The sequence below is a fragment of the Callithrix jacchus genome, chromosome 11 (assembly GCF_049354715.1).
Source record: "Callithrix jacchus isolate 240 chromosome 11, calJac240_pri, whole genome shotgun sequence".
Classification (NCBI taxonomy): domain Eukaryota; kingdom Metazoa; phylum Chordata; class Mammalia; order Primates; family Cebidae; genus Callithrix; species Callithrix jacchus.
Genome location: NC_133512.1, coordinates 38,953,969 through 38,964,414, shown reverse-complemented (window position 1 = coordinate 38,964,414; position 10,446 = coordinate 38,953,969).

Sequence of the window (10,446 nt, the reverse complement as noted above, 5' to 3'; positions counted from 1 at the left end):
CAAAAAAAAAAAAAAAAAAAAAAAAAAGACTACTACAATCACCAAGTAGGTTTATTTCAGATGTACAAAGCTGGTTCAACATTTGAAAATCAGTTAATATAGCCCATATGATCAATAGGCTAAAGAAGAAAAAATATGTGATCACATCAATAAGTGTAGAAAAAAACATATCATAAAACCCAGTAAACATTCATGATAAAAACTCTCAGCAACCTAAGAAAAGTATTAGCCTTATACTCACTAATAAGAAACTAGATGCTTTCTCCCTAAGATTTGGGACAAGAAAAATATGACATCACCTCTTACCACACTTATTTAGCATTGTTCAAGAAGTCTTAACTAATGCAGTAAGACAAGGAAAGAAAACAAAATATATACAGTTTCGGACAGAATAAATAAAACCCTTGTTTACAGATGATAAAACTGTCTGTGGTGGTTAATATTAGGTGTAAACTTGGTTGGATTGAGGGATGCCTGGATGACTGGTAAAGTATGATTTCTGGGTACGTTCGTCAGGGTGTTACAAGAGGAGAGTCCGTGGACTGGGGGAGGAAGATCCACCCTCATTGTGGGTGGGTACCATTTAATCAGCTGCCAGATCAAACCAGCTCCTGCTAAAACAAAGCAGGAGGAAGAAGGTGGGAAAATTTGCTTGGCTACTCTTCTGGCTTTCTTTGTTTCTTCTTCCCATGCTAGATGCTTGCTTCTGCTTCTTCTGTCCTTGAACATCAGACTCAGGTTCTTCAGCCTTTGGACTCTGGGACTTGTAACAGGAGCTTTCTGGGTGCTCTCAGGACTTTAGCTTCAGACCATTGTCACCTTCCTTGGTTTGATTTTGGGTTTCTCTCTTTCCCCAGCTTGCAGACAGTCTATTCCACAGACTTTGCTGTGGAATCATGTGAGTGAATTCTCTCTAATAAACTCCCTTTTATATGTACAAATATTCTATTGGCTTTGTCCCTTTGGAGAACCCTAATACACTCTCTATATAAAAAAAATCCCAGCCGGGTATGGTGGCTCATGCCTGTAATCTCAGCACTTTGGGAAGCCAGGGCGGGTGGGTCACCTGAGGTCAGGAGTTCAAGACCAGCCTGGTCAACATAGTGAAACTCCATCTCTACAAAAATAAAAAACTTAGCCAGGTATGATGGCAGGTGCCTGTAATCCCAGCTACTCAGGGGGCTGAGGCAGGAGAGTCATTTGAACCTGGAAAGTGGAGGTTGTAGTGAATTGAGTTCATGCCATTGCACTCCAGCCTGGGTGACAGGAAGACTCTGTCTCAAAAAAAAAAAAAAAATCCCAAAGAATGTACATTAAAGCCTCCTAGAACTAATAAGTAATTATAGCAAAATACTGGAATACAAGACTAATAGGCATATCAACTGCATTCTTACATATCAGCGATTAACAATTAGAATTTGTTTCATTTCTGTTAACATTACATTAGCACCAAAAAACCTGAATTTGTATAAAGCTAACAAAAATGTGTAAAACCTAGATGAAAAGAACTATAAAACTCTAATGAAAAGGTTCAAAGAAGACCTAAATAAATGGAAAGATATTCCATTTTCATGGATGGGTAGACCCTAATATTTCCTTAAAAATAAAATATATTAATAAAAAAGTAATAAATGCACAGGATAAAAGATGCATTCACTATAAAAAGAAATTAAACTGAAGTATGTTCCCCGTAGAGTTACAACTCTGCTTCCAATTGTTGTGATGTTCCTATGCTTCCTTACAGAACATTATCTATTTACTAACATAAATATGTGTGCATACCTATACTCCTTTTATTTATATAATTTTGGTACTGATTTATTTTGATAATATTGCTTGGAGATCTATATCAGCACATACATATATATCTCATTATAAAAAATTGAGTAGTATTTGCCATTATTGATCAATTTAAAAGTTTTTGTTGTCCTAGTTTTTCATTGTTGTATCCACATCATAAATTTCTAGCTGTAGAATTATTAGGCCAAAAAGCATGGACATTTTAAATGTCGGTAAGTTGCCAAATTACCCTCCCAATTTTATGGCAATGTATAATATTAATTTTCCCACATCTATTTTTTGCCAATCCAAAATGGGTAAAAAAAACATACTTTACCTAATTTTTATTTATGTTCATATAATTATGAATTATATTGTTCCTTCATATTCATTATTGTATTTTTGATAATGAATCAAGTTCCTTTTATATTTTTACTTGTACAGCTAGCCTCCCTGGTTAGTTTTTAATATTTTCCTGATATTTTTAGGGTATTTTTCAGATGAACTTAACAAGAATTGTTACAATAAAACACAGTTTCTCTTATCATTAACATTTTGCATTCGTGTAGTGTACTTGTTACCATTGAAAATTATTTTAGTATCATAATTATGACACAATTTAGAAAGCAGTGATATCTTTAAAATATTGTTTTCCTATAAATAAATACAGCTTCATTTCTCATTTATAGCTCTAAGAAGGGTTTGAAATTTTAAAATTTAAGAAATATATATGTATAAATCTTATTTCTAGAAATATTTTCCACAGTGTTTTAAATAGTAACAATCTAATTCTGTGAAAACATGCCTTGAGATAATCTAAGAAATATAATACTTAGTTAAAAGTTAAATAAACTTTTTTACCTTCTATCGACAATTGTTTTCATACAAACCTTTCAAAAACCAGATTCTGTTACTTTAGTGCTAATCCTAGAAATAAGAAACTTTATGGTTGAGTTATATAGTACTTGATATGATATTTACCACTTTTCTGTTCTTCACACCTTTATTATATCCAAAAACCATGGACTTTTGCACCTTCCTTTATAAGATAAGCTTTATAAAACTGTAATTTTAGAAATCAGTAACTGTTTTCTCTACAATTCCAGATAGAATATTATTACAGAAATTACTCAAAGAAGGGAAGTCATTTTCTGGGTGGGGTAGGATAGGGATGGTGTGGGTTTGGGGGATGAAATAGGTGAATGAGAAAACAAATTAAAAAAAAAACTTACTTTATCCAAATATGTTGCTTTTTCATCTTCTTTGGGCAAGTAAAGGAAAGGAAGGCCGTGACCAAAAATATAAAGCTGGGTGTGAGATCTAATACTACTCGTGCATATTTCTATGCTGCAACTTACATACACTTCAGGACAACATTGTGAGATACATTCTTTGTTGTTTTACAGATCAGAAAATATAGGCCCAGGATGCTAGAGTAAATTTCCAAAAGTCACAAATTTCCAAAAGTCTTAGTTATAAAGACCAGGGACTTGAACTCAGGCCTACCCTGACTCCAAAGCCAATGTTCTCTTCATAACGCACACTGCCATTCAGAAACCATTGATTGGATAGGGAAAGAATACCAGGTAATACACTATGGGTAATAAAGTAATAAACCATAAATAGTATGCCTAAATAAAATGGAAAAACAATTCAAATGAGCACATTTTCCACTTATATTCTATAGGCAATTTCATTAGGCATATTACATTTTATAATACAAACAGCATAAACACCACTGTTTCTACATTATATACTACTTTTTTTTATGCCCAATCATCCTATCTCTCTATTGGTTGTAATACATAGTGTTTTCTATGAAATATTTTATTAGCAAGCTATTTAAGAACCTGAATTTCTATTCTCTTATAGAAGAAGGACTTGATAATCAGCCATTTAGCAGAGGCAGATTCCAGCCACTTCCCTTCCCTAATCCACTTTCATTAATTTTTCTTTGTCCCTGGCACTATAACCTTTCTGTGTATATTCTCATACATTTCTTAGGCTGTAAAGAGTAAGCCATTTTAAAAGAGCAAATCAAGAAATTCAGAGTTGAGAAAGCCCCTGGAAGTCATCTGGATTACCATTCCTTATAATGCCTCATATATATCCAGAAACAGTGTATAAAATTACATTCAGAAGTGATCTAAGAAAGACATCACTTTTCCGCAAATACAATGACTTTCACTGCTGACAATATTCAGTGCTTGACTTAACTTCAATGCTTCAAAAAATTGGGTCTATAGCCCTGATTTTATCCTAACTAGAATGAATTCTAAGTATTCCCTGCTACTTTGCATTTCTGGCTCTTACTGCAGGTGCTGCTGATTACACCCTAGCTATATGTCTGCATCTAGCTTCAAGGGTCTGAGAAAAGAGGTATTTGGCATCTGCAGTAGGAAAAAAAAAGTCAGACATCCACTACATTTGTCAAGATCTCTACTACAACATAGCTTCTGAAACTGAACACATTGTTCCAGATAGCTTATGGCCAATGCAGTATGCAATGCAATTAGCAACCTTGATCTGAACAGAATGCATAATTATATTACAGCACATGCCAAGACTATATGAGCGTTTTTCATATCCATATCAAAGGGTTGGTTCATAATTAAGCTTGCAGTTAACTATAACCCTAAAACTCTGTCACCTTTTACTGCTATTTCATCATGTATCCTCCCATCCTGCATTTGTACATTTGTGGCTTGATTTTTTTTTTTTTTTTTTTTTAATTTTTTATTGGATTATAGGTTTTGGGGTACATGAGCAGAGCATGCAAGACAGTTGCGTAGGTACACACATGGCAGTGTGCTTTGCTTTTCTTCTCCCCTTCACCCACATTTGGCATTTCTCCCCAGGCTATCCCTCCCCACCTCCCCCTCCCACTGGCCCTCCCCTTTTCCCCCCAATAGACCCCAGTGTTTAGTACTCCCCTTTCTGTGTCCATGTGTTCTCATTTTTCATCACCCACCTATGAGTGAGAATATGCGGTGTTTCATTTTCTGTTCTTGTGTCAGTTTGCTGAGGATGATGTTTTCCAGATTCATCCATGTCCCTACAAATGACACAAACTCATCATTTCTGATTGCTGCATAATATTCCATGGTGTATATGTGCCACATTTTTCCAATCCAGTCTATCATCAATGGGCATTTGGGCTGATTCCAGGTCTTTGCTATTGTAAACAGTGCTGCAATGAACATTCGTGTACATGTGTCCTTATAGTAGAACGATTTATAGTCTTTTGGATATATACCCAGTAATGGGATTGCTGGGTCAAATGGAATTTCTATTTCTAAGGCCTTGAGGAATCGCCACACCGTCTTCCACAATGGTTGAACTAATTTACACTCCCACCAACAGTGTAAAAGTGTTCCTTTTTCTCCACATCCTCTCCAGCATCTGTTGTCTCCAGATTTTTTAATGATCGCCATTCTAACTGGCGTGAGATGGTATCTTAATGTGGTTTTGATTTGCATCTCTCTGATGACCAGTGACGATGAGCATTTTTTCATATGATTGTTGGCCTCATATATGTCTTCTTTCGTAAAGTATCTGTTCATATCCTTTGCCCACTTTTGAATGGGCTTGTTTGTTTTTTTCCTGTAAATCTGCTTGAGTTGTTTGTAAATTCTGGATATCAGCCCTTTGTCAGATGGGTAGACTGCGAAAATTTTTTCCCATTCTGTTGGTTGCCGATCCACTCTAGTGACTGTTTCTTTTGCCGTGCAGAAGCTGTGGAGTTTCATTAGGTCCCATTTGTCTATTTTGGCTTTTGTTGCCAATGCTCTTGGTGTTTTGTTCATGAAGTCCTTGCCTACTCCTATGTCCTGGATAGTTTTGCCTAGATTTCCTTCTAGGGTTTTTATGGTGCCAGGTCTTATGTTTAAGTCTTTAATCCATCTGGAGTTAATTTTAGTGTAAGGTGTCAGGAAGGGGTCCAGTTTCTGCTTTCTGCACATGGCTAGCCAGTTTTCCCAACACCATTTGTTAAACATGGAATCCTTGCCCCATTGCTTGTTTTTGTCAGGTTTATCAAAGATTGTATAGTTGTATGTATGTTGTGTTGCCTCCGGTGCCTCTGTTTTGTTCCATTGGTCTATATCTCTGTTTTGGTACCAGTACCATGCTGTTTTGATTACTGTAGCCTTGTAGTATAGTTTGAAATCCGGTAGTGTGATGCCCCCCGCTGTGTTCTTTTTGCTTAGAATTGACTTGGCTATGCGGGCTCTCTTTTGGTTCCATATGAAGTTCATGGTGGTTTTTTCCAGTTCTGTGAAGAAAGTCAATGGTAGCTTGATGGGGATAGCATTGATTCTGTAAATTACTTTGGGCAGTATAGCCATTTTCACGATATTAATTCTTCCTAACCATGAACATGGAATGTTTCTCCATCTGTTTGTGTCCTCTCTGATTTCGTTGAGCAGTGGTTTGTAGTTCTCCTTGAAGAGGTCCCTTACGTTCCTTGTGAGTTGTATTCCAAGGTATTTTATTCTTTTTGTAGCAATTGCAAATGGCAGTTCGCTCTTGATTTGGCTTTCTTTAAGTCTGTTATTGGTGTAGACGAATGCTTGTGATTTTTGCACATTGATTTTATATCCTGAGACTTTGCTGAAGTTGTTTATCAGTTTCAGGAGTTTTTGGGCTGAGGCGATGGGGTCTTCTAGGTATACTATCATGTCGTCTGCAAATAGAGACAATTTGGCTTCCACCTTTCCTATTTGAATACCCTTTATTTCTTTTTCTTGCCTGATTGCTCTGGCTAGAACTTCCAGTACTATATTGAATAGGAGTGGTGAGAGAGGGCATCCTTGTCTAGTACCAGATTTCAAAGGGAATGCTTCCAGTTTTTGCCCATTCAGTATGATATTGGCTGTTGGTTTGTCATAAATAGCTTTTATTACTTTGAGATACGTTCCATCGATACCGAGTTTATTGAGGGTTTTTAGCATAAAGGGCTGTTGAATTTTGTCAAATGCCTTCTCTGCGTCAATTGAGATAATCATGTGGTTTTTGTTTTTGGTTCTGTTTATGTGGTGAATTACGTTGATAGACTTGCGTATGTTGAACCAGCCTTGCATCCCTGGGATGAATCCTACTTGATCATGATGAATAAGTTTTTTGATTTGCTGTTGCAATCGGCTTGCCAATATTTTATTGAAGATTTTTGCATCTATGTTCATCATGGATATTGGCCTGAAGTTTTCTTTTCTCGTTGGGTCTTTGCCGGGTTTTGGTATCAGGATGATGTTGGTCTCATAAAATGATTTGGGAAGGATTCCCTCGTTTTGGATTGTTTGAAATAGTTTTAGAAGGAATGGTACCAGCTCCTCCTTGTGTGTCTGGTAGAATTCGGCTGTGAACCCATCTGGACCTGGGCTTTTTTTGTGAGGTAGGCTCTTAATTGCTGCCTCAACTTCAGACCTTGTTATTGGTCTATTCATAGTTTCAGCTTCCTCCTGGTTTAGGCTTGGGAGGACACAGGAGTCCAGGAATTTATCCATTTCTTCCAGGTTTACTAGTTTATGTGCATAGAGTTGTTTGTAATATTCTCTGATGATGGTTTGAATTTCTGTGGAATCTGTGGTGATTTCCCCTTTATCATTTTTTATTGCATCTATTTGGTTGTTCTCTCTTTTATTTTTAATCAATCTGGCTAGTGGTCTGTCTATTTTGTTGATCTTTTCAAAAAACCAGCTCTTGGATTTATTGATTTTTTGAAGGGTTTTTCGTGTCTCAATCTCCTTCAGCTCAGCTCTGATCTTAGTAATTTCTTGTCTTCTGCTGGGTTTTGAGTTTTTTTGATCTTGCTCCTCTAGCTCTTTCAATTTTGACGATAGGGTGTCAATTTTGGATCTCTCCATTCTTCTCATATGGGCACTTATTGCTATATACTTTCCTCTAGAGACTGCTTTAAATGTGTCCCAGAGGTTCTGGCATGTTGTGTCTTCATTCTCATTGGTTTCGAAGAACTTCTTTATTTCTGCCTTCATTTCGTTGTTTACCCAGTCAACATTCAAGAGCCAGTTGTTCAGTTTTTATGAAGCTGTGCGGTTCTGGGTCGGTTTCTGAATTCTGAGTTCTAACTTGATTGCACTATGGTCTGAGAGGCTGTTTGTTATGATTTCAGTTGTTTTGCATTTGTTGAGCAGTGCTTTACTTCCAATTATGTGGTCAATTTTAGAGTAGGTGTGATGTGGTGCTGAGAAGAATGTGTATTCTGTGGATTTGGGGTGGAGAGTTCTGTAAATGTCCACCAGGTTTCCTTGCTCCAGGTCTGAGTTCAAGCCCTGGGTTTCCTTGTTGATTTTCTGTCTGGTTGATCTGTCTAGTATTGACAGTGGAGTGTTAAAGTCTCCCACTATTATTGTGTGGGAGTCTAAGTCCTTCTGTAAGTCATTAAGAACTTGCCTTATGTATCTGGGTGCTCCTGTGTTGGGTCCATATATGTTTAGGATCGTTAGCTCTTCTTGTTGTATCGATCCTTTTACCATTATGTAATGGCCTTCTTTGTCTCTTTTGATCTTTGTTGCTTTAAAGTCTATTTTATCAGAGATGAGAATTGCAACTCCTGCTTTTTTTTGCTTTCCATTAGCTTGGTAAATCTTCCTCCATCCCTTTATTTTGAGCCTTTGTGTATCCTTGCATGTGAGATGGGTTTTCTGGATACAGCACACTGATGGGTTTTGGATTTTTATCCAATTTGCCAGTCTGTGTCTTTTGATTGGTGCATTTAGTCCATTTACATTTAGGGTTAATATTGTTATGTGTGAATTTGATACTGCCATTTTGATTCTAAGTGGCTGTTTTGCCTGTTAGTTGTTGTAGATTCTTCATTATGTTGAAGCTCTTTAGCATTCAGTGTGATTTTGGAATGGCTGGTACTGATTGATCCTTTCTATGTGTAGTGCCTCTTTTAGGAGCTCTTGTAAAGCAGGCCTGGTGGTGACAAAATCTCTGAGTACTTGCTTGTTCGCAAAGGATTTTATTCTTCCTTCACTTCTGAAGCTCAGTTTGGCTGGATATGAAATTCTGGGTTGAAAGTTCTTTTCTTTAAGAATGTTGAATATTGGCCCCCACTCTCTTCTGGCTTGTAGTGTTTCTGCCGAGAGATCTGCTGTGAGTCTGATGGGCTTCCCTTTGTGGGTGACCCGACCTTTCTCTCTGGCTGCCCTTAGTATTCTCTCCTTTATTTCAACCCTGTTGAATCTGACGATTATGTGCCTTGGGGTTGCTCTTCTTGCGGAATATCTTTGTGGTGTTCTCTGTATTTCCTGCAATTGAGTGTTGGCTTGTCTTGCTAGGTGGGGGAAATTTTCCTGGATGATGTCCTGAAGAGTATTTTCCAGCTGGGATTCATTCTCTTCGTCCCCTTCTGGTACACCTATCAAACGTAGGTTAGGTCTTTTCACATAGTCCCACATTTCTTGGAGACTTTGTTCATTCCTTTTTGCGCTTTTTTCTCTGATCTTGGTTTCTCGTTTTATTTCATTGAGTTGGTCTTCGACTTCAGATATTCTTTCTTCTGCTTGGTCAATTCGGCTATTGAAACTTGCGTTTGCTTCGCGAAGTTCTCGTATTGTGTTTTTCAGCTCCTTTAATTCATTCATATTCCTCTCTAAGGTATCCATTCTTGTTATCATTTCCTCGAATCTTTTTTCAAATCTTTTTTCAAGGTTCTTAGTTTCTTTGCATTGATTTAATACATGATCTTTTAGCTCACAAAAGTTTCTCATTATCCATCTTCTGAAGTCTAATTCCGTCATTTCGTCACAGTCATTCTTAGTCCAGCTTTGGTCCCTTGCTGGTGAGGAGTCTTGGTCCTTTCTAGGAGGCGATGTGTTCTGGTTTCGGGTGTTTTCCTCCTTTTTGCGCTGGTTTCTTCCCATCTTTGTGGATTTGTCCGCTGGTCGTCTGCGTAGTTGCTGACTTTTCGTTTGGGTCTCTGAGTGGACACCCAGAATGTTGATGATGAAGTATTTCTGTTGCTTGGTTTTCCTTCTACCAGTCTAGCCCCTTCGCTGTACGACTGTTGAGGTCCGCTCCAGACCCTGCTTGTCTGGGGTGCACCTCTAGTAGCCGTGGCACAGCGAGGGATGCTACCAGTTTCTTTTTCTGCTCTCTTTGTCCCAGGATGATGCCTGCCTAATGACAGTCTTTTGGATATAGAGGGGTCAGGGAGCTGCTTGAGGAGACAGTTTGTACTTTATAGGGGTTTAATTGCTGAGCTGTGTACTCTGTTGTTCATTCAGGGCTGTTAGGCTGCTATGTTTGATTCTGCTGCAACACAGCTCATTAAACAACCCTTTTTTTTTTTTCTCAAATGCTCTGTGTTGAGGGGTTTGGGCTTTATTTTTGGATGTCCGATCAGGTGTCCTGCCCAGCTCGAAGGCAGACTAGCCACTGTTTGGCTGCCGAGGCTCCGCCCTGCTGTTGTGTGATTCGCGCTGTTCCTGCCGGCTCTGCTGTTGTCTCTGCCTCGCCCTGCGGCGGAGTCTCTTCATTGTAGCGTGTTGCCTCAGCAACGGCAGGCTGCGTCAGCAGTGGGCGTGTATCTCAGTAGGGACGGGTTGCCTCGGCAACGGCTGGCTGCGTCAGCAGTGGGCGTGTATCTCAGTTGGGGCGGGTTGCCTCGGCAACGGCTGGCTGCCTCAGCAGTGGGCGTGT